Source organism: Heptranchias perlo, chromosome 8 (genome assembly GCF_035084215.1).
Source record: "Heptranchias perlo isolate sHepPer1 chromosome 8, sHepPer1.hap1, whole genome shotgun sequence".
NCBI lineage: Eukaryota > Metazoa > Chordata > Chondrichthyes > Hexanchiformes > Hexanchidae > Heptranchias > Heptranchias perlo.
In genome coordinates, this window is record NC_090332.1 from 4584835 (window position 1) to 4608711 (window position 23877).

At 44.9% G+C, this 23877-nt stretch overlaps 1 protein-coding gene across 1 annotated transcript in view; it reads left to right on the top strand.

The window, feature by feature from the left end:
• Positions 1-23877, top strand: part of hivep2a (HIVEP zinc finger 2a) — a 177644-nt gene that overhangs the window by 68776 nt on the left and 84991 nt on the right. Inside the window, exon 4 of the mRNA XM_067988549.1 lies at positions 2888-2929. The gene's annotated coding sequence lies outside the window, so the exon portion shown is untranslated. The remainder of the gene's footprint in view (positions 1-2887; positions 2930-23877) is intronic.

Genomic DNA, 23877 nt, shown 5'->3' on the forward strand with positions numbered 1-23877 from the left:
TATCATCATCTCCTTCTATTCTTTTCTCCCTCATGTGTTTATCTAGCTTCCCCTTTAATTGCATCTCTGCTATTCGCCTCAACTGCTCCATGTGGGAGCGAGTTCCACATTCTAACCACTCTCTGGGTAAAGAAGTTTCTCCTGAGATGGATGAGATCAAGTAGGCTTAAGGGCCTTGTTCATCCAAGCCTATCTTGAGGTTTGGCTCAATAACTTTCCAATGGTGAATATTACAGTGGAATTATATCGACACAGAGAACTGTAAAATGAGGTTTCACTGGATAGCACTGGTTTGTTCCCAGTGTCGCCAGGTTTTTGGGAATGGAATGAAAATTGTCCAAAGTGTGGTGCCAAACATTGGAATACCAACATATAATTCCACGGCTGGGGTGAAGCACATGTATTCTGACACATTATTTGTACGATATATATTTCTACTGGGCTGCCACAGCACTGAGTAGAGACCAAATCCTCACCAGGTGAGAAAGAAAGAGCTTGAAGTCATATTTTTCATGGGTGTCTTGGGAATAGTGTTTCAGATACACACGAGGTGCAGCAACCGTTGATTCGGGGAATATGGCAGCTCTTTTGCACATAGTAAGATCCCACAAACCGCAGCGAGATGAATAACAAGTTAATCTGTTTTTTGGTGTTGACTGAGGGTAGAATGTTGGTCAGGACACTGGGAGGACCCCCTGCTTCTCCTGGAATAGTGCCACAGGAGCTATTAACATCCACCTGAACTATGGGGCCTCAATTCAGTCTTTAATCTGAAATAGCGGCACCTCCAACAATGCAACACTGCTTCGCACTTGAAAGTAGGCCCCGAGTGCTGGAATTCCCTCCCTAAACCTCACCGCCTCTCGACCTCTCTCTCCACCTTTAAGGCGCTCCTTAAAACCTAGCTCATTGACCAAGCTTTTGGTCACCTGCCCTAAAATCTCCTCCTTTGGCTTGGTCAGTTTTTTTTTGTCTGATTACACTTGTGTGAAGCGCCTCGGGCCGTTATTACCACGTTAAAGGCGCTATATAAATGCAAGTTGTTGTTGTTGTGTCCACCTAAATTTTATGGGTGAGGGATGGGGCGAGGTTGGAGAACAAATGCGCGGAAGAATTGGCTCTCAGAATGGCCGTAGCCGAGGCCCAAGGCCAGGCTGCCTTCCACGGCCTCCTCACCACGAGTGTCGTACGTTTCAGGAGATCCAGCAAAGGAAGACGAGGCAACAGGGGAGAAACCAAAAGGACCTTGTACTCTCAAGAAAAAATAAAAATCTCAAGGAGATGGGAAGGAGGAGTCTGCCTGAAGGAAGCTTGGTTCACGGACACAGCGACAGAGGGTGGTTGTAACTGACAAATCAAGAAAAAAATAGTTGAATCAAACCGAAGAGACAAAAGGAAAAAGAAGAACCAATTGGTCCTGGAAAAGCAAACTATGACAACCAATGCAGATATTATAAGTTACTCAGAAAGAGGGCTTGAAAGAAATGAGGCCCAGCTCGTTGGCAGACAGAGGAGGGGCAGGAGGTATTAGAAGGAAGCGAATCGAGATTGTTCTGCCTTCAGCGCACTTTGATTCTTTATCATCAGGCGGACCCGGCGCAGCTGAGGTTAGCTCAGGAAGTTGTAATTTCTCTTATCAAGGCCGCTTGTGCTTTGCCCATGTGGTTTACATAGCTGCTCCATGACGTTTTGGTGTCGATACACTCACCGGGTACCCGCGTCTATTCTAAGCTACCTGTAAATTTAGAAAAAATTGTTAGAAAGCTTGGTTTGGTTCACGCACGGTGTTTTGATTTTTAACTGTTAACAGTCACAGGGCTTTTGTATTCTTACAATGGGGCGTAGCGGTTTGACATTTAGTGTCCTGCTCCACTATACAGAGAGCACTACATTCAGCCGTTCGAATTAGTGTCCAATCCATTCACCTGACTTGTTCGCGGGACCCTAAAGGGATATTAATGAACCAGAACGACAATCCGACAGCTTCATAGACACTTCGACTGATGCCAGCTTTTTATTTCCAGATTTTTTTTCAAACAGAATTCAAATTCTCAAAATTGCCATTGGTGGGATTCGAACTCGGGTCCCCTGGACTATTAGTCCAAGGTCTCTGGATTACCAGTCCCATAACATAACCACGACACTGCAGTTTGAGAATTTGAATTCAGTTTAAGAGAAAAAAAAGCTGGAAATAAAAAAAAATCTGGTACCAGTAAAAGTGACCGTGAAGCTGTCGGATTGTCGTAAAAACCCAACTGGTTCACTAATGTCCTTTTAGGGAAGGAAACCTGCCATCCTTACCCGGTCTGGGCCTATATGTGACTCCAGTCCCCACACCAATGTGGTTGAATCTCAGCTGCCCTCTGAAGTGGCCGAGCAAGGCAATCAGTTGTATCAGGGCGACTAGGGATGGGCAATAAATGCCGGCCTTGCCAACGACGCCCGCATCCCGACTATGAATAAGAACATGAGAATGTAGGAACAAGACAAGGCCCAGTGATAGTATAGAATCGCTTGGAGTGAGCACTCAGTCAATAGTAGGAACCCCCAAGTGCTTACCCACACCCCTAATCAGGGGGTACCATTATTAAGAATGTGACACTGATGTTCAGGATATCACCTAAGCCTGTCCTTATCGTTGTATGCCTGGTGGCTGTACCACCACTTAACTCCCTAATTTCATTGATGTAAACTTGAGGAAATTCTCGAGTTTACAAGACCGTAAACGCGTCCTGTGCACTGAATAAAACATTCCAAGGGTTTTTTTATTAGCATGAGGGAGGTGTTTATTGCTGAGTACACTCGGTTTATTAGGCTGCAGGTTTGATTCTATTGAAGAAAACTGTTCTGTGCTGTTAACCAGGAAATTGATTCTACTCTCTTGCAGGTCACATAGATTGGGAAAAGCAGACGAGCAACTGTCAGAAAGGTAGTGAATTTCTTGAGTGTGTCCGGGATAGTTTTCTACAGCCGTATGTCCTAGAGGCAACAAGGGGGCAAGCCATACTAGATTTAGTAATGAGTAATGAACCAGATTTAGTTAACAGCTTGACTGTGCGTGAACATCTATCCAATAGCGATCATAACATGATCGAGTTCAAGTTAGTGTTTGAAAGGGAAAGAAGTGAATCAGCTGCTAAGATTCTAGGCTTGGGTAAGGCCGACTTCAATGGGATGAGACAGAGACTGTCCACAGTAAACTGGGCAAATCTGTTAATGGATAAAACGACTGATGATCAGTGGGAAATGTTTAAAGAAACATTTAACGTGATACAGAATCGGTTTATACCCCTGAGGGGCAAGAACTCTACTTGCCAAAAAAAATAGCCATGGGCAACTAAAGAGGTAAGGGACAGTATCAGACATAAGGAAAGGGCATACAAAAAGGCAAAAAATGGCACAGATCCTGGCGAATGGGAAAGATACAAAGATCAACAAAGGGTCGCAAAACAAATAGTAAGAGCTACAAAAAGAGAGTATGAAAAGAAACTTGCAAGGGATATCAAAACCAATACGAAGAACTTTTATAGTTATATTAGGAAAAAGAGGGTGGTCAGGAGCAGTGTTGGCCCCTTAAAAACTGAAAGTGGGAATATTGTCATTGACAATAGGGAAATGGCGGACATGTTGAACAATTACTTTGCGTCAGTATTTACAGTCGAAAAAGGGGATAGCATGCCGGAAATCCCAAGAAAGATAATATTGAATCGGTGACAGGGACTCAATAAAATTAACATAAGTAAAGCAACAGTAATGAAGAAAATAATAGCACCAAAGAGTGACAAATCCCCAGGACCAGATGGTTTCTATCCGAGGGTTTTAAAGGAAGTAGGTGAGCACATTGCGGATGCCCTAACTATAATCTTTCAAAGTTCTCTAGATTCAGGAACTGTCCCTCTAGATTGGAAAATTGCACATGTCACTCTGTTTTTTAAGAAAGGAGAGAGAGGGAAACCAGGGAATTATAGACCAGTTAGCCTAACATCTGTTGTGGGGAAAATGCTGGAGTCTATAATTAAGGATAGGGTGACTGAACACCTCGAGAATTTTCAGTTAATCAGAGAGAGCCAGCATGGATTTGTGAAAGGTAGGTCGTGCTTGACAAACCTGATTGAATTTTTTTGAAGAGGTGACTAAAGTAGTGGTCAAGGGAATGTCAATGGATGTTATTTATATGGACTTCCAGAAGGCATTTGATAAAGTCCCACATAAGAGACTGTTAGCTAAGATAGAAGCCCATGGAATCGAGGGAAAAGTACGGACTTGGTTAGGAAGTTGGCTGAGCGAAAGGCGACAGAGAGTAGGGATAATGGGTAGGTACTCACATTGGCAGGATGTGACTAGTGGAGTCCCGCAGGGTTCTGTCTTGGGGTCTCAATTATTCACAATATTTATTAACGACTTAGATGAACGCATAGAAAGTCTCATATCTAAGTTTGCAGATGACACAAAGATTAGTGGCATTGTAAGCAGTGTAGATGAAAACATAAAATTACAAAGGGATATTGATAGATTAGGTGAATGGGCAAAATTGTGGCAAATGGAATTCAATGTAGACAAATGTGAGGTCATCCACTTTGGATCAAAAAAGGATAGAACAGGTCCTTTCTAAATGGTAAAAAGTTAAAAACAGTGGATGTCCAAAGGGACTTAGGGGTTCAGGTACATAGATCATTTAAGTGTCATGAACAGGTGCAGAAAATAATCAAGAAGGCTAATGGAATGCTGGCCTTCATATCTAGAGGACTAGAGTACAAGGGGGCAGAAGTTATGCTGCAGCTATACAAAACCCTGGTTAGACCGCACCTGGAGTACTGTGAGCAGTTCTGGGCACCGCACCTTCGGAAGGACATATTGGCCTTGGAGGGAGTGCAGCGTAGGTTTACTAGAATGATACCTGGACTTCAAGGGTTAAGTTACGAGGAGAGATTACACAAATTGGGGTTGTATTCTCTAGAGTTTCGAAGGTTAAGGGGTGATCTGATCGAAGTTTATAATATATTAAGGGGAACAGATAGGGTGGATAGAGAGAAACTATTTCTGCTGGTTGGGGATTCTAGGAGTAGGGGGCACAGTCTAAAAATTAGAGCCAGACCTTTCAGGAGTGAGATTAGAAAACATTTCTACACACAAAGGGTGGTAGAAGTTTGGAACTCTCTTCCGCAAACGGCAATTGATGCTAGCTCAATTGCTAAATTTAAATCTGAGATAGATAGCTTTTTGGCAACCAAAGGTATCAAGGGATATGGGCCAAAGGCAGGTATATGGAGCTAGATCACAGATCAGCCATGATCTTATCAAATGGCGGAGCAGGCACGAGGGGCCGAATGGCCTACTCCTGTTCCTATGTTCCTAGGTCTGTGTGTTTTGTTTCTTACAGTGATGTAGTTATATACTAATTGGGGGGGGGGGGTGACAATTTCTTCAAATCTCCCTGAAGGAAGACTTGCATTTATATAGTGCCTTAACACGTCTTTCAAACACTTCACCTGCAGTGAGTTGCTTTGCAATACAGTGACTTGTTACGTGGATTTGGCGCACAGCAAGATCCCACAAACAGGTAATGAAGTAAATAACCGGTTAATCAGTTTCTGGTGGTGTTGGTTGAGGGAGGAATGTTGGCCAGTACGGCGGGAGCATTCCTTGTTCTTCTTCAAAACCAATGCCGTGGGATCTTCGACATCCACCTGAACCAAAGGAACAGGCGGGCAGGCAGGACCTTGCTTTAATCCAAAGTGCTCCGCTGGTACTGCACAGGAGTGCCAGTCTAGATTATGTGCTCATGTGCTGCAGTAGGACTTGAACCCACAACATTGTAACCTGAGGGCAAGAGACAAACTGATGCTTGCATGAAACTATTTATTAGGTTTAGTCTAGTATCTTATAGTAGTCACAGTGTACACTGATTAAGGGTACGTGCTGGCCAATATTTATCCCTCAACAACCTAAAAAACAGATTATTTAATCATTATCACATTGCTATTTGTGGGATCTTCCTGTGCGCAATTTGGCTGCCGCGTTTCCTACATTACAACAGTGACTACACTTCAAAAATACTTAACTGGCTGTAAAGCGATTTGGGACGTCCTGAGGCCGTGAAAGGCGCTATATAAATGCAAGTTCTTTTTTTCTTTCTTTTGCTCCTTGTAATTTCGGAAGAATGTGAGAGTGTAGGGAGCATAAAAAGGCCTTTGAGCTATTCTGGTTCGCTCTAGTATCGAGGTCCTAATTCGAGACACGATCGATACTTTTCTTTGCTCCTTTCCTTTCCCTACACAAGCCATTACCCCAGAGGCTCTCCAGAATCTGGAATGCCTCCAGCTTCCTTTCAAAATCCTCCAACTGAGTCGCTACCTACTGTTCTAGCAGCTAGTCCATTAATCAACACCTCAAATGTTGCCTATAGGGTCATCTCCAACTCCAAGAGTGGCATCAAGGGGCAATCAGACGCTCTTGGCGTAGAGGCAGTTCAGCACCCCTGGAGGTGGGGATACGTCCTGACTTGAAGTGCCGCCAACAGGATTGTTGTTGGACCCACTGTTTTGGGGCCAGTCTGTGGGTGGACTGACCTCTTAGGAGCTAAGATGACATGTTCTAGCTGTTTGCACAGTCCCACACGGACTGCAGCAGTTCAAGAAGGCGGCTCACCACCACCTTCTCAAGGGCAATTAGGGATGGGCAATAAATGCTGGCCTCGCCAGCGACGCCCACATCCCATGAATGAATTTTTAAAAAGTCTACTTTTACAGGCCACCGGTCGGCTTTTAACATTGCATTCCCCTATGCCTCTTCCCCCCACACCTGTCCCACCATCTCCAATGCCTTAACCTCTGCATTATTTACTCAAACTTGCATTCCTATATCGATTTTAAAAGAAAAGTTACTTGCATTTATCATCTTTTCACGTTGAAACATCTCCAGGTGTCTCACGGAATTGCATAGAAGTTACAACACGGAAATAGGCTTTCGGCCGAGCCAGTCCATTTTGGTGTTTAAGAGCAGTTGTGTTAATGCAAGCAGTGACTTATTATGTATAAAAATGCACTGGCCATGTCCCACAAAGAGCCACGAGATGAATAACCAGTTCATCTGTGTTTTTTTTGGAATGGGTTGAGAGAACAAAGTTGGGCAGGGCAGCAGACGAACTCCTTGTTCAAGTTCAAGAGGGCTTTTGATAGAGTAGATAGGGAGAAACTATTTCCATTGGCAGGAGGGTCGGTAACCAGAGGACACAGATTTAAAATAATTGGCAAAAGAGCCAGAGAGGAGATGTGGAGAAATTTTTTTTTAACGCAGTGAGTTTTTATGATCTGGAATGGATGAAAGGGTGGTAGAAGCAGATTCAATAGTAACTTTCAAAAGGGAATTGGATAAATACTTGAAAAGGAAAAATTTGCAGGGCTGTGGGAAAAGAGGAGGGGAGTGGGACTAATTGGTTAGCTCTTTCAAAGAGCCAGCACAGACACCGGAACATTCACCGGAACAAGCAGGTCTCATCCGAAGGACAGACCCTCCAACAATGTAGCACTCCCTCAGTATTGAACTGTAGTGCCAACCTAGAAGATGCGCTCAGTCTCTGGCATAGGGTTGGAATCTACAGCATATTGACTCAATGGCGAATGTACAAACAACTGAGCTAAGATGACATGTTCTAGCTGTTTGCACAGTCCGATCTGTTAGAATCATAGAATCATACAGCACAGAAGGAGGTCATTCGGCCCATCGTACCTGTGCCGGCTCTTTGAAAGATCAATCCAATCAGTTCCTTTCCGTGGCTTTTTCCCCATAGCCCTGCAAATTTTCCCCTTCAAATATTTATCCAATTCCCTTTTGAAAGTTATTATTGAATCTGCTTCCACCGCCCTTTCAGGCAGCGCATTCCAGATCATAACAACTCGCTGCGTAAAATAATTCCTCCTCATCTCCCCTCTAGTTAGTTGTCTACATTGGCTGATATTTTCACCCTTTGACTAGCTATACTGCTTTATTTTTTCTGACTTGCCTTGTTTAGCAATAAATCCAACATTTTCTTGTTTGCTATTTTTAATATCAGTCTGTATCACATGACCTTTCTCAATATTAAATTCTGCAGTAGTAGTTTATATTGATTGGGTATTTGCTTCTGTTGTTATCGTACAGGACAACACCAAGGTTGAAAAGAGTAGCAGACGATATCAATCAAATCGTACCAGTCAAACGTTGCCGCGTTTGGGTTTTAAAAGCAAGTAGATTGCAGAAAGAAGGGAAGGCTGAGGAGGGGAAGAAGTTCACGGTTTTGAGGTCCTGGGAAAGATTGAGCAAGAGAAAGTGATTTCAACATGGGGGTGGGCAACATAGAGAGGGGGTTGAGTGTACGGAACAGTGTATTTTGGAGTTAAAGAGGAAATGTGAAGAAGATAGAAAGAAAGAGACTTGCATTTATATAGTGCCTTTCACCACCTCAGGATGCTTTACAACAAATGAAGTACTAAAGCTAGGGGAAGAGAAGGAATGGTGGATGTGAGAGGAGCCTGGGAGGCTAGTTGTGAGGGAAAGATTACCATTGGGTTTACCTTTGCAGCAGTAGATTGTTTGAGAACTGACGCTACATCCAGCGCGTGTGGATATTTTGAAGCAAACGTAAAACCGATCTTGCAGTCTGAGCACTTCAGTGAAGAAATGCTGTGCATTTCAAAGGTTTAGCTGCAAATCTGTGTCCTTAAATCTGACTGGAAGTTCCCCCACCCCCAGCCCTTTACCTTCCTGGGCTCTTTTTTTCCCGGGAAGATGGATGCAGCTTTGGTTGGGCTCTCAAAAAAAACAAGGGCAAGTGAGATTAATACAGGTTGTTCAGTCATTTTCACTGGAAGTGAACACTTCTGTTATTGTAGACAAGTCAGGACTGTGAAGATCAAGCTTAAGAGCGATGTTGGGCAGTACTTCTTTATACAGAAAGAAAGATAGACTTTGTTTTTGTTTGTTCGTCAGATGTGAGTCACGTTGGCAGGGCAATATTTATTGCCTATCCCTGGTTGCCATGAGGGCAGTGAGAGTCAACCACATAGTGTGCGACTGGAGTCACGTGTGGGCCAGACCAGTTAGGGAGTGGCAGGTCCACTTCCCTGAAGGACTAGTTGGGTTTTTGCAACAATCCGGCCACTTTCTTGTTCATTTTCTGGTGCCAGCCCACAGATTACCAGTTTTGTTGAATTCAGTCTCGTAACTCACCGTAGTGGGATTTGAATTTATTTTAACTTCCATTTATACAGTGTCTTTCCTGTACTCAGAACATCGCAAAGCACGTCACAACCAAAGGGTTACTCTTAAAGTACAGCCACTGTTGTTGCGTAGGCAGGTAAACACCAAAAACAATTTGCTCACAACAAGGTCCCACAAGCAATAAATGAGCAAATGACCAGATAATCGGTTGTTAGTGGTGTTGGCTGATGGAGAAATGTTTTGGCCAGGACGCTGGAAGAGCTCCCTGCTTTTCTTCACATAGTATTGTGGGAACCTTCACGTCCACCTGAGCAGGCAAGCAGGTTTAATATCTCATCTGAAAGACGCCACTTGTGCTGAACAATCGTATGTGGCACAAGCAGACACTACTTAGACATTCCAGTTTTGGCAGTCATGAGTTGACGGCAGCTGGCTGTTTCAATATGAAGTCAGACAGCCCAAGCTCTGTTCTTGTTTAGTTAGGAGCCTTGTTAGATAGGCTGGGAGTTGATGCCCACACATTAGTTGTTATACATTGGCAACTACCAACTTTACTCAACGTCAGATTGGTCTGTTGGTATCTGAGCCAGGGAAAGATTAACAGTTGCACACATAGTAATATCAGGTCTAAAATGACAACCTCCTTCTCTTCCCCTTCCCCGGTGGGAAGCTGGACAGAAATCTGGAGGGAAAGTTGTTTGGATGTCCCAGTGCTGGAGGAGCAGCTGATGGCAACGGCTGATTGTTATGCTGCCGGGACTGTCAACTTTGGAAAGGGAAGCCAACCAGAAAAGTCTTGGCAGCATCATCACCTCCGAGTCACATGCTATCCTGACTGGGACATACATTGCCACTGTTCCTTCATCGTCGCTGGGTCAAAATCCCAGAATTCCCTACCTAACGCTGTTGTGGGAGCGCCTTCACCACACGGACTGCAGTGGTTCAAGGAGAGGGCCCACCACCGCCTCAGGGCAACTGGAGATGGACAATAAATGCCGGCGTCACCCACTGGAGAACAAATAATATTTTTCAAAAAGCCAGGAGGGAAACCTGGGGGAGAATGTAATCTGCATGTAAGTTGTTCCCCTCTGCCCCACCCGACCCCCCTCCCCCAATTCGCTGTTACTCTTAGTTCCCAAGCAGGGTCTTAAATTTCTAAGTCTTATTTGCAAGTATATGCGATAACCCCTCCTCCACCTCTATATGGGAACAGTGGTAAGTGTGGTTTGGCATTGAGTCATAACGTTCGAGGGTTGGACCTTTGGTCTGCGTTGAGTTAGGTGACCTAAGTGTCCACACAACAGTTGGCCTCGACGTCCTCCCCCAGAGAGGAGCAGAACTAGCCAGGGCTCCGGCTCCTGCGCCTGTCCTCACCTGGCAAACCGCCTGCTGGCGCTGGGCGAGGGCACGGGCAGGATCACCTGCCACAGTCGCCGGTAACTCGTCAGCCTTGCACCCCGCAGAGAATGCCCACTCAGTGGCTGGAGGGCCGATGCAGCCCAAGGACCCATTTGCAAAGACCCTTCCGTGCTGTATGATTCTATGACTGAGCTTAGTTTTCTCCACCTAAACCCTTGATGTATATAAAATATGTTGAAGTTTACCTTCCCAATCCGTGTGGCTTTTGTTTCCCAGTAATGCTGTTCGATCTTTTATTTTTGCTTTCCATCTGTTTATTTTTTTTTCCCTGTTGGGTCAAATTCTCCAGGCGACCTGCCAAAACCAATAATGCGGTTATTTCACTTAATTTCCTGAAGCTTCAGCTCTTAATGGGAGATGTTTAATCTCTGTCTATTAAGAGGGAGAGTGACGCAGGCTGTGCCCGTGTGAGTGTTTCTGTCCCGACAGAGGATAAACAGGCAGATGCTCTGTCCCTCATTGAAAGAAGTCCCCTTGGAAACAGCGGCTGGGTGGATGCCCAGGAGGTATGATGGATAATATGGCAGGACGCTGCTTTGTTTCTGAATTACAGCCACAGCAGATATTAAGCTGTTGAATCAGAGAACGCTGGAGTAGACTTAGCTCATCTAAAAAAAAAACTGTCTGTCATCCATTTCTTTCCAAAGAAGTTTGCTTTTTGGAGGGAAAAATTGGAGGAACATTTTTAAAGTCTCGGTGCCTAGAAATTCTGATTATAAACTCCCATTTGGCATGGGCTTTCGATTTTCGAATGCAGATGTAAAAAGGAATTGTAACGCTCACTACACTCTGGCAGCTGGAGAAGTAGAAATGGTATTGAGGGTTGCCACATTTTCGGTCACTGTTCTGGCGCATTTGCTTCACAAGTCTGCTGGTGGTGCACCAAGAATGGAGGAGTTCAGTTATGTGGAGAGACTGGAGAAGCTGGGGTTGTTCTCCTTACAGCAGAGAAGGTTAAGGGGAGATTTAATAGAGGTGTTCAAAATTATGAAGGGTTTTGATAGAGTAAATAAGGAGAAACTGTTTCCACTGGCAGGAAGGTCGGTAACCAGAGGACACAGATAATTGGCAGAAGAAGCGGTGGGGAGATGAGGAGAAATTTTTTTATGCAGCGAGTTGTTATGATCTGGAATGCGCTGCCTGAAAGGGCGGTGGAAGCAGATTCAATAGTCACTTTCAAAAGGAAATTGGATGAAGACTTCAACAAGGAAAAACTTGCAGGGCTGGGGGGAGTGGGACTAATTGGATAGCTCTTTCAAAGAGGCATGATGGGCCAAATGGCCTCCTTCTGTGCTGTAAGATTCTTTGGCAGCTCATTCTGTGGTGTGCAGTTGGCATCCTGGAAATAGTCCATTCTAAAGGCAAATAATGGTAAGTGAAAGAGAACAAGTTTAAGGCGCCTGGACAAGTGTAGCCATGACTTGTTGTACATGTGTCGGTCAGACTCTGCCTGGAGTACTGTGTGCAGCTCTGGTCAGGCAATAGTAGGAAGGAAATCAATTGCATCTGAGAAGGTACAGAGGCAAGTAACCAGGATAACTCCAGGAATGAGGAGTTTATGTTATGGGGGAAAGTGCTTACTGTTTTTCTCGCTTTCTTTGGAAAAGTAGAGATTTGACTTGGCTGAATTGCTGTTTTCTAAATCACGAAGGAGACTGATGAAGCTTATCCAGACAAATTATTCACTGTGTCAAAGGGTTCATATACCATTGGGCCGCAAGTATAAAAATGAGAAAGGATAGAACTGGAAATCGCATGGATTTTTTTTGTTACGTAGACTTGTGGAATAACTTATCAGGGCAAGGCATAGAAACAAGACAGTAAATTGATTCAAGAAATTGGATGCATTTCTGAAGAAGGAAGGGACTGAGGTGAAATAGTGGAAGGTGGGGTCAAGACTCGTTAATAACGATGGCAGGTATCGCACCAGATGGGGTTTTCCTGTTACTAAAAAATCCTGCAAGCATCACAATATACCGTCAGCGTGTGTCATAGTAGGAGATGCCATATTTGGTCATCGAGATTAGGCTATTTTTAGATCTCCTGCAAAGTTTCTGTGTAAAACTGTATGAGTTCACTTATCTCCGAAGACCACATTGAGCAGATTTTGTTTTCCTGCGACGATGTTCTTTGGATTTTCAATTCCATTGGGTAAAAACCTGATGGAGGTCTTTAAAATCATGAAGGGGCTCGATAGGGTAGAAGATGTTTCCACTTGCGGGGGAGTCCAAAACTAGAGGTCATAAATATAAAATAGTCACCAATAAATCCAATAAGGAATTCAGGAGAAACCTCTTTACCCAGAGAGTGGTGAGAATGTGGAACTCGCTAACACATGGAGGGGTTGCGGCGAATGGCAAAGATGCAATAAAGGGGAACCTAGATAAGTGCATGAGGAAGAAAGGAATAGAAGGATATGTTGATAGGGTGAGATGAAGTAGGGTGGGAGGTTGGCTCGTGTGGAGCATACACACCGGCGTAGACCAGTTGAGCCGAATGGCCTGTTTCTGCGCTGTAAATTCTATGTAATCGTCCTGGCAGTCCAGTGCCAACAATGGGTTTGTTTTCTTTGGCAGTTGGTGAGGGTGGGTAGATGGGGTGGGAGATCCCCATTTACCCATGTGTTCCTGGGGATATGGAAATATGTAACTTTTTTTTTTAAATCCCCTCTTTTCATGGTGGGTGTGGGCGCATCTGTGTTCTTGGTGCTTCACGTAGACTTGTACAGTGGCTCATTGGGACTAGAATTTTGACTTTAGCAAATACCCACGTTTCCAGGATTCGACGGAAATCTTTCCCTCATTCTCATTCCTCCATGGCCCTCGCCCCTCCCTACCTCTTTAACCTCCTCAAGCCCCTACAACCCTCCGAAATCTCTGCGCTCCTCCAATTCTGCCTGTTCCGCGGCCTCGATTTTCATCGCTCCGCCATTGGCGGCCGTGCCTTCAGCTGCCTGGGCCCTAAGCTCTGGAATTCCCTCCCTAAACCTCTCCACCTCTCCCTCCTCCATTAAGACGCTCGTTGAAACCCACCTCTTTGACCAAGCTTTTGGGCACCTGTCCTAATATCTCCTTATGTGGCTCGGTGTCAAATTTTGTCTGATTATGCTGCCTTGGGGCATTTTATTATGTTAAAGGCGCTATATAAATGCAAGTTGTTGATATTCATGTCCCCCTCATGGAAGAATAACAAGACTGAGCAGCAGCAGTTTGTAGTTTTAAAACAAATCCCCGAGTTAAGCTTTGACAACATTATTCATTCAAACTCTAACAACTTTAGCCATGCTGAATGTGGTTCTCCTTGGACACTTGTTTATATTTTACAGTCCAGTGTGTTTTTTATAGATTTTGTTGGTCAGAGGGTATATCGTCTGACTGGACTGCAAGATCCCATTTGTACGAAAATGAGTAGCTTTGTGATTTGCTCCCTCCCCCGCTGGAAAGTGCACCTTTGTGGACCTGGGATGAGGGCAGGAATAGGCTTGGCCATGATGTTGCTTTGGTTGAACAGCCTACTGACACTCTCTCACTAAGCACACGCTTGAAAAATGACCACGCGGGCAAGGCATCAGAAGGTGTCCGTGGAACCATACCTCCAAAGCAAAAACAACAACTTGCATTCATATAGCGCCTTTAACGTAGTAAAACGCCCCCAGGCCGCAACACAGGAGCGTAATCGGACAAAAATTGACACCGAGCCGCGTAAGGAGATATTAGGACAAGTGACTAAAAGCTTGGTCAAAGAGGTAGGTTTTAAGGAGCAACTTAAAGGAGGTAGAGAGAGGCCGGAGAGGTTTAGGGAGGGAATTCCAGAGCTTAGGGCCCAGGCAGCTGAAGGCACGACCACCAATGGCGGGAGCGATGGAAATCGGGGATGCGCGGTGATAATAAGCAGCTTTGGCAGGGGTGGAGAGAAAAAGAAACAAAAATATAATCAGCTGAAAGATGCTTCAAGTAGACAGACGGAACGCTCATTTTGTTCTGTGATTGAGTGAGGCCTTGGATTCCTGACTTACAAAAAGTACCTTACGTTCACATTTCCTTTAGTGTATTCCGTAATGAGCAACTAAGATAAAACCAAGGTGTAGATGCCTTGAGTTTGAGCTTCTTGCTGTGAGTGTGGTTAACGGTGGGTGATGCTTTAACTGCTCCTTAAGATGTAAGAAGTTACCCTGAGAGGTTGCGTTGCGATCCCATGCGTAGCTGACTATCGCCCAAATCAAGGTGGGTCACTTGGTGGTGTTGGGAGAGGCTGAGAAAGCAGACAAAAAGAATTTGAGACTTTGGAGGATGTGGGTACTGACTGAAAAGCTGGCTATTTATAGCGCTTCCAATTTTAGATTTTTTAAAAAAGTAGCAAGTGAAAAGAAGTTTCCTTGTGGTCTCACTTTCGAGAGGAAATGTAAAAGGAGAGGGTCCAATTATTAAATGCTACCACTGAGTCAAGGCTGACACCGGCAGGATCGATGTCATATCGCTCCATTATTTAGTAAGTCAGAAAAGATTTACAGTCCATTCAGGAACCATTTCATCTTCAAGATGTGAACCAGCTACTCCTGTCGCCTGTGAGAAGTGACTTGGAGTTGGAGTTTCTCACGGCAGGGGACAGTCCCAGGAGGTGACTCTGGGTGATGAGTTGCCACCTCCGTGCCTAGACAGAGAAATTTATTCCGCAGTCTGACTTCAGCGGTTCCTCTTTCTTTGAAGTGAACACTCGCTGTCTCTTTCAGCTGTGGCTCATTGAGTTGTCTCTCGCCTCTGGGTCAGAAGATCGTGGGTCCAAGTCCCGTTCCAGAGACTTGAGCACAAAATCTAGGCTGACACTCCAGTGCAATACTGAGGGAGTGCTACACTGTCAGAGGTGCTGTCTTTTGGATGAGATGTTAAATGGAGGTCCCGTCCGCCCTCTCAGATGGACATAAAAGATCCCACGGCCACTATTCAAAAGAAGAGCAGGGGAGTTCTCCCCGGTGCCCTGGCCAATATTTATCCCTCAACTAACATCACTAAAAAAGATTATCTGGTCATTGTCACATCACGGTTTGTGGGATCTTGCTGTGCACAACTTGGCTGCCGCCTTTCCTACATTACAACAGTGACCACCTTTCAAAAGTACTTCATTGGCTGGAAAGCGCATTGGGACGTCCTGAGGTCGTGAAAGGCGCTATATAAATGCAAGAGTTTCTTTCTTTTCTCTGTGGGGGCAGATTCAACTTTGTGTTATGGATGCTGGTCGAGGCTCAGTGTTAGGAGAGTTAGCCCAGTTCAGCGCCTTTTATTATTTTGCGAACCGAGGAGCTGTGAATTCATTGTTAGAAGTTAATTAAATCTGCTATTCTGATCTTTTCCTGCTGGTTAATTGCTACTTTTATTAAACCTGATTGGCAGATTGTAGCCCAAGTCACATGGTCTGATAAAGTGGTACTCTTTCCATTTTTTTCACCCAAAGAATTAGGAGGACACAAGGGCTCATCATTTCCAGTGAGCGAAAGAAACACTCTGGGTAATGCTATCATTTATTGCATGTATAAGGTCGCACTCTGGTTCATAGGGAGCAGGTGGCAGTCCAGAAAAATGTAATAATGGAGAATGGTTGTTCTGGTTGCTGTGTGGAATGATATTTAAAGAGAGCTGTTTACAATTAAGAACATAAGAAACAGGAGCAGGAGTAGGCCATACGGCCCCTCGAGCCTGCTCCGCCATTCATTCAGATCATGGCTGATCTTTGACCTCATCTCCACTTTCCTGCCCGATCCCCGTATCCCTTGATTCCCCTAGAGTCCAAAAATCTATTGATCTCAGTCTTGAATATATTCAACGACTGAGCATCCACAGCCCTCTGGGGTAGAGAGTTCCAAAGATTCACAAACCCTCCTCATCTCAGTCTTAAATGGCCGACCCCTTACCCTGCGACTATGCCCTCTAGTTCTAGACTCTCCAGCCAGGGGAAACAATCTCTCAGCATCTACCCTGTCAAGCCCCCTCAGAATCTTATATGTTTCAATGAGATCACATCTCATTCTTCTAAACTCCAGAGAGTATAGGCCCATTCTACTCAACCTCTCCTCATAGGACAACCCTCTCATTCCAGAAATGAATCTAGTGAATCTTTGTTGCTCCGCCTCTAAGGCAAGTATATCCTTCCTTAGATAAGGAGAACAAAACTGTACCCAGTACTCCAGATGAGGTCTCACCAAAGCCCTGTACAATTGTAGTAAGTACAATTTCACTATACAGAGCAACAACAACAACAACAACTTGCATTTATATAGTGCCATTAACGTAGTAAAACATCCCAAGGTGCTTCACAGGAGCGTAATCAGACAAAATTTGACACCGAGACACGTAAGGAGATATCAGGACAAGTGCTTGGTCAAAGGGATAGGTTTTAAGGAGCGTCTTAAAGGAGGAGAGAGAGGCAGAGAGGTTTAGGGTGGACATTCCAGAGCTGAGGGCCTAGGGCCAGAGTAGACAGACTTATAAAGGTGAGTCCAATATATGAGAAGTTATACATTTAAGCAAAGACCCCAGGAGTGAAGGGAATGCCTTGAGGTTTGCAGGTAACTCAACAGTACTGTGGTCCGTGGCCTTGTGTTGATTCAGTTTCTGGTGCGCACTTTTCTTTATACTTTTCCTCTCTTTCCCCCTCCCCTTTCCTGAAAGTGCTGATTGGAGCTGGGCTATTATTCTCGGTACGGTATTGCAGTGGTTATGGTGCTGGACCAGCAGCCCCGCTGTCAGGAGTTTAAATCCCACCATGCCAAGTTGTGAGATTGAATTCAATAAATCTAGTAGTTCACGGGCCAGCACCAGGAAACAACGACCATGAAAGCTGCTGTTTTGTCATTAAAATTCAAACACGTTCACTAATGCCCTTCAGAGAAGGAAACCTGCCATTCTACCTGGCCTGGCCTACACGTGACTTCAGTCACACTACGTAGTTGACTCTTAATACCACCTGAGGGAGTGCTGCACCGTCGGAGGTCCTGTCCTTCGGATGAGACGTTAAACCAAGGCCCCGTCTGCCCTCTCAGGTGGACATGAACGATTCCATGGCACTATTTCGAAGAAGAGAAGGGGAATTTTTCCCCGTGTGCTGGGCCCATATTTATCCCTTGAACAAGATCACTAAAAAACAGATTATCTGGTTATTATCACATTGCTGATTGTGAACTTGCTGTGCGCAAATTGGCTGCCGCGTTTCCGACTTTACAACAATACCTCAGAGGAGTACTTCATTGGCTGTAAAGTGCTTTGGGAGGTCCTGAGGTCATGAAAGGCGCTATACAAATGCAAGTCTTTCCTTCAATCTTTCTGTAAAGCCTCTTCTAACACCCTTTAAGGAAAGGCACTTAGGGCAGTAGATTTACGCTGATACCAGCAAATCGGCCCATTAAATAAAAGGGCATCATTTTTGCTCCTGACCTTTTTATAAATGCAGCTGCTCTGTAAGGGCGACGCTTTTAAAATGTGGGCAAGATGATAAAACAGCAACTGCACGCTCCCCGCCCACCCGTGACCTAACTCGGGTTCCCAGGTGTCAAACAGCGGAGTGACCTGCACATTAAGGTCACTGTTACATTGATATATTTTAAATAGACAGGTGGCTCCAGCATTTAGGTGGCAAAATAAATCCACAACACTCGCCTCCGAGAGGGATGAGAGTATATTTTACTCTCATTAAATAATAATTATATATATATAAAAGAAAATATTCCTTTTCTATAAACTGACTCCTGTCGATCAAATTCTCTATGGAACAACACTTGTATTTATATAGCGCCTTTAATGTAGTTAAAAACGTCACAACACACTTCACAGGAGGAATTATCAGATAAAATTTGACACCGAGCCACATCAGGGGGTATTCGGACAGGTGACGAGGTTGGTTTTAAGGAGCGTTTTAAAGGAGGAGAGAGAGGCGGAGAGGTTTAGGGAGGGGATTCCAGAGCTTAGGGCCGAGGCAGCTGAAGGCACGGCCGCCAATGGTGGAGCGATGAAAGTCGGGGAATGCGCAAGAGGCCAGAATTGGAGGAGCGCAGAGATCTCGGAGGGTTGTCGGGCTGGAGGAGTTTACAGGGATAGAGAGGGGGGGGCGAGGGCCGTGGAGGGATTTGAAAACAAGGATGAAAATTTTAAAATCGAGGCGTTGCCGGACAGGGCGCCAGCGTAGGTCAGCGAGCACAGGGGGGGTGATGGTTTCTGTGCTGCTGAGGCCTTGGGAGTAATCAGCATCAAGGCCATTGGTTTCCTGTTTTCACGGGGAAATGGATGGGACTGTAGAACGGGATTGACAATCTGCCAATTTTGAATTCAGCACTAGAATCAGCTCACAGGAACAGCAGCGTAAGACCGAGGAGCTAATTCTAGGCCTGTTCTCCCGCTGCCTCTGATTCTGCGTCTGTTCTCCCGCTGCCTCTGATTCTTCTCCCACTCCGCTGTTGCTGCTGAGCTGGGGCACGTGCGCACAGATCTACTCGTTTTGAGTGACACCAGACACAAAGCGTTAAAGAAAGCTGCTTCATTGTAGTTTGCGATGATCCTACTGCGTGGTGGCTCAGAGGATTTGGAGATGCTCCGATTTCTAATGTGCAGTATGTAACAAGAACGACAACTCACATTTATATTACATTTGCCTTTAACGCAGTAAAATGTCCCAAGACGCTTCACAGGAGCGATTATCAAATAACGTTTGACACTGAGCCACATAGAGATATTACAACAGGTGACCAAAAGTTTGGTAAAAGAGGCAGGTTTTAAGGAGCATCTTAAAGGAGGAGAGAGGTAGTGAGGTGAAGAAGTTTAGGGTAAATGAGAGCCAGATACTGTCCAAGGGGTCCCCCAGTCTCCCAGCTACTGTTTAGGACCTGTTTAACAAATATAAGCGATCATAAAGTGACAGGATTAGTTCTGCCTCCCTGCTGGTCTCAAGCTCTTATCTTAACCCATTTTAATTGGGTTAATAATCTAATAAATACATTTTGAAACTGCAAGCTGTCTTTTAAGGACCATCCATAGGTACAATTTTTACAAAAGTACAAAGGGTTAATGCTTCACATACACAATGTAATTATTAATTTCCAACAGTTTTTAAAATCTTGTTGCAATATTTCTTTGGCTACAACACATTGACGTACTTAGTGTGCAATGTATAGTATACTTGGCACGTTGCAGCACTGAGTGTGCAATGTATAGTATACTTGGCATGTTGCAGTACTGAGTGTACTTTACTGGCGTTGTATATGACTGTGCACCAATTCCAGGTCGTGGCAGTAGATCTCGTGTATATTGCTGTGTTCACTCGCTGTGTGAGTGCCTGGTGGTTTAGGCCAGGCCAGTAGAGCTTTGACTGTTATCTGCTTCAGTCGTCATGTTTCGTACTATATTTGGCTAACCCTCTGTGTTAAACAAAGTCATTCTCCTAGCCTCTCCCTTCGTTCTTTTGGTCGTGATTTTAAATTTACTGACTCACCAACCAGAGGATCAGTATTTTTTCCCCCCCCCCTTATCAAAATCCGTCATGGTTTTGAACACCTCTATCAAATCTCCTCATAATCTTCTTTAATTTAATGAAAAAGCCCCATCTACTCCACTCTCTCCTCATAACAAAACCCCTCCGTCAGTGTGTCAATATTAAACTCATTTGCTCGTGGTAACCTGTGATGTGAGTTTGGGCATAAGATGTCAGCTGTGGCTCAGTGGGTAATAGTCTCATCTTCTGAGTCAGAAGGTTGTGGGTCCAACTTCCACTCCAGAGACCTGAGCACAAAATCTAGGCTCACACTCCACTGCGGTACTGAGGGAGTGCTGCACTGTCAGAGGTGCCGTCTTTCAGATGAGACGTTAAACCGAGGCCCCGTCTGCTCTCACAGGTGGATGTAAAAGATCCCATGGCACTATTTTGAAGAAGAGCAGGGGAGTTCTCACCGGCGTCCTGCCCAATTTATTGCTCAGTCAACATCACTAACACAGATTATCTTGTCATGCTCACATTGCTGTTTGTGGGATCTTGCTGTGCGCAAATTGGCTGCCGCATTTCCCTACCTTACAGCAGTGACTACACTTCAAAAAGTGTTTCATTGGCTTTGTAAAGCGCTTTGGGATGTCCTGAGGTCGTGAAAGGCGCTATGTAAATGCAAGATCTTTCTTTTAATGGCCGCTAATGGAACCGGCTTGAATTACCAGAATGTGCAGCGGATTCGGGAGCTGACCCGGGGCTGTGCTGAATTCAAAGGCTCAAAAAGCCAGCGAAAGGAGGGATAAATCAGCTGTGGACGAAACCTGTGGCTTCACGTCAGAGACGTTGTGCTTTAACAGGGACGATAGAAATTTTAAACTTTCTTTATTTTGAGCCACATGGCTCAATTTGTTGTGATGCTTTAGTGTTTTTGCTGACAAGTATGTTGGGGAAATATCAATGTGATTTTCTACCGGGAAAACATTGTGCATTTTTTCTTTAACTGCTGCAAATAGCAATGAAAACTGGGCCGATCCCGACTTTTCACATCTGCTGTTCAAGGATCATTGGCTGTGACTCCTGACCGATAAAGTGGGAAGTCTCTTCGGTCAGAAAACCCTCAGTCTGGAAGAGCAGCTCAGCTCTTTTATCAGTGGCACAGCACTCTGAGGCTCATCACCCTTCTGACACATAGTCGACTTGGTTATATTGTGACAGGAGCTGGCGTGTGTTCTCCCAGCACTCGTTCCGAAGCACTGGAGAAGGTGCAAAAAAAAAGATTTACTAGGCTGATACCAGAAGTGAGAGGTTATAACCATCAGGAAAGACTGAACAGGCTGGAGCTCTTTTCTCTTGAAAAGAGAAGGCCGAGGGGTGACCTGATAGAGGGCTTTAAGATTAGGGTTGAGGTAGGGAAGATGTTTCCACTTGTGGGGGAGACCAAAACTATGGGCCAGAAATATAAGATAGTCACTAATAAATCCAATAGGGAATTCAGGAGAAACTTCTTTACCCAGAGAGTGGTTTGAATGTGGAACTCGCTACCACAAGGAGTAGTTGAGGCGAATAGCATGGATGCATTTAAGGGGAAGCTGGATAAACACATGAGGGAGAAAGGAATAGAAGGATATGCTGATAGGGTGAGATGAAGAGGGATGGGAGGAGGCTCGTGTGGAGCATAAACACCGGGATAGACCAGTAAGGCCGAATGGCCTGTTTCTGTGCTGTAAATTCTATTCACCGTCTAAAATCCAATTCAACGTAAGCACAACATCCGTCTGCCTGCGACACCTGCCTGTTCAAGGCTCTTGTTTTACTGCTGGCGATTCTCGCTATCCATTCACAGCACTGTTGACTTAAACCCTCGCTCTGACTGCCAAAGGGAGAGGTGCAGGTTGCTAAAATTCTAAGGAAGTGTACCACTGACAGCAGTAAAGGAGAAGTGTTTTGGAAATCTTTTTCTTGAATACCACAGGGTATCTCCACCGCCCGCCCCCCTTCCCCCACTCACTAGGACCCTTGAGATAATTTGAGAAATCATACACCGAGCTCTCTCCCTGCTCTTCCCCGGCAAAGGTGTGACACAAGTGCAACTTATGTAACCGGTCTTGTGCTCAGTAAATCTGTGTCTCTGCACTGATGCACAATGCTGGTCTGCTTCAGTCACTCACTTCAATAAATAAATTGCCCTCTCATCTTTCACTTTCTCCTCCCCCTGCTGTTGTATAGTGTGATTGTCAGCCACAGGCCTTGTTAGAGTGAGCGCACTGACCGACCTGCAGTGCTGTTGCAAACCCAGACAGGCACAGCTCTGCGGTAGCTTTATGCCGACTGACTCACTTGGGAAATAGTTTTATTTTAGGGCAAAAAGAAAATCTCTTAATTCATCTTTTCTTTCTCTCTGTTTCTTTCTTTCTCATTCGTTCTTTCACATTTTTTTCTTTCTCTCTCTTTCTCTGTTCCTTTCTCTCTCTCTTCCTTTCTGTCTTTCTTTCTTTCTCTTTCTCTCTCTTTCTCTTCCTTCCTCTCTGTCTTTCTCTCTTTCCTTCTTTCTCCCTCTCTCTTTTCTTTTCTTTCTGTCTTGTCTTTCTCTCTCTCTTTCCTACATTATAACAGTGACTACACTTCAAAAGTACTTCATTGGTTGTAAAGCACATTGGGACGTCCTGAGGTCATGAAAGCTGCTATATAAATGCAAGTCTTTCTTTCTCTTTGTCTCATATTCTCTCTCTCTCTCCGCACCTTTTCTCTTTCTTTTTCTCTCTCTCCCCACCTTCTCTTCCTCTCTCTTTTCCTGCAGTCTTTCTGTACTGACAAGGGATGTTATATAACAGATGCTGACTGCTGTTATGTAGCCTAGTCTTCTGCTGCTGTTTCATCTGCAGATCGTAACTCAAGAAAATGACAGTAATAACATCACGATCATTAATCATTCGTCCTTCAACAGGAGTAGCACCAAACATTGGCCAGGCAGAGGCCAGTGTCTATGGTGATCCCCGCTCCCTGTATTATTATCGACAAAAGACGTGAATCATTCTAAGATTTCTAACCTCATTTTGTGGCTGTCTTGATGACACTTCACGCACACTTGATGTTTGCTCTCGTAGTTTGTCCTGTGAAGCTCTTGATGAGATTAGTGCTTCGTGATTGTTCCCAAGTATCCATTATTCCATAGGGTTTGTGTTTTTGATCTGTATTTTTGGCTGTAGTGCTGAAGACTTGTGCTCCAGAACTAGCTGCGCCTCCAGCCAAGCTGTTCCAGTACAGCTACAACACTGGCATCTACCCGACAATGTGGAAAATTGCCCAGGTATGTCCTGTCCACAAAAAGCAGGACAAATCCAATCCGGCCAATTACCGCCCCATCAGCCTGCTCTCAATCATCAGCAAAGTGATGGAAGGTGTTGTCGACAGTGCTATCAAGCGGCACTTACTCACCAATAACCTGCTCACCGATGCTCAGTTTGGGTTCCGCCAGGACCACTTGGCTCCAGACCTCATTACAGCCTTGGTCCAAACATGGACAAAAGAGCTGAATTCCAGAGGTGAGGTGAGAGTGACTGCCCTTGACATCAAGGCAGCATTTGACCGAGTGTGGCACCAAGGAGCCCTAGTAAAATTGAAGTCAGTGGGAATCAGGGGGAAAACTCTCCAGTGGCTGGAGTCATACCTAGCACAAAGGAAGATGGTAGTGGTAGTTGGAGGCCAATCATCTCAGCCCCAGGACATTGCTGCAGGATTTCCTCAGGGCAGTGTCCTAGGCCCAACCATCTTCAGCTACTTCATCAATGACCTTCCCTCCAT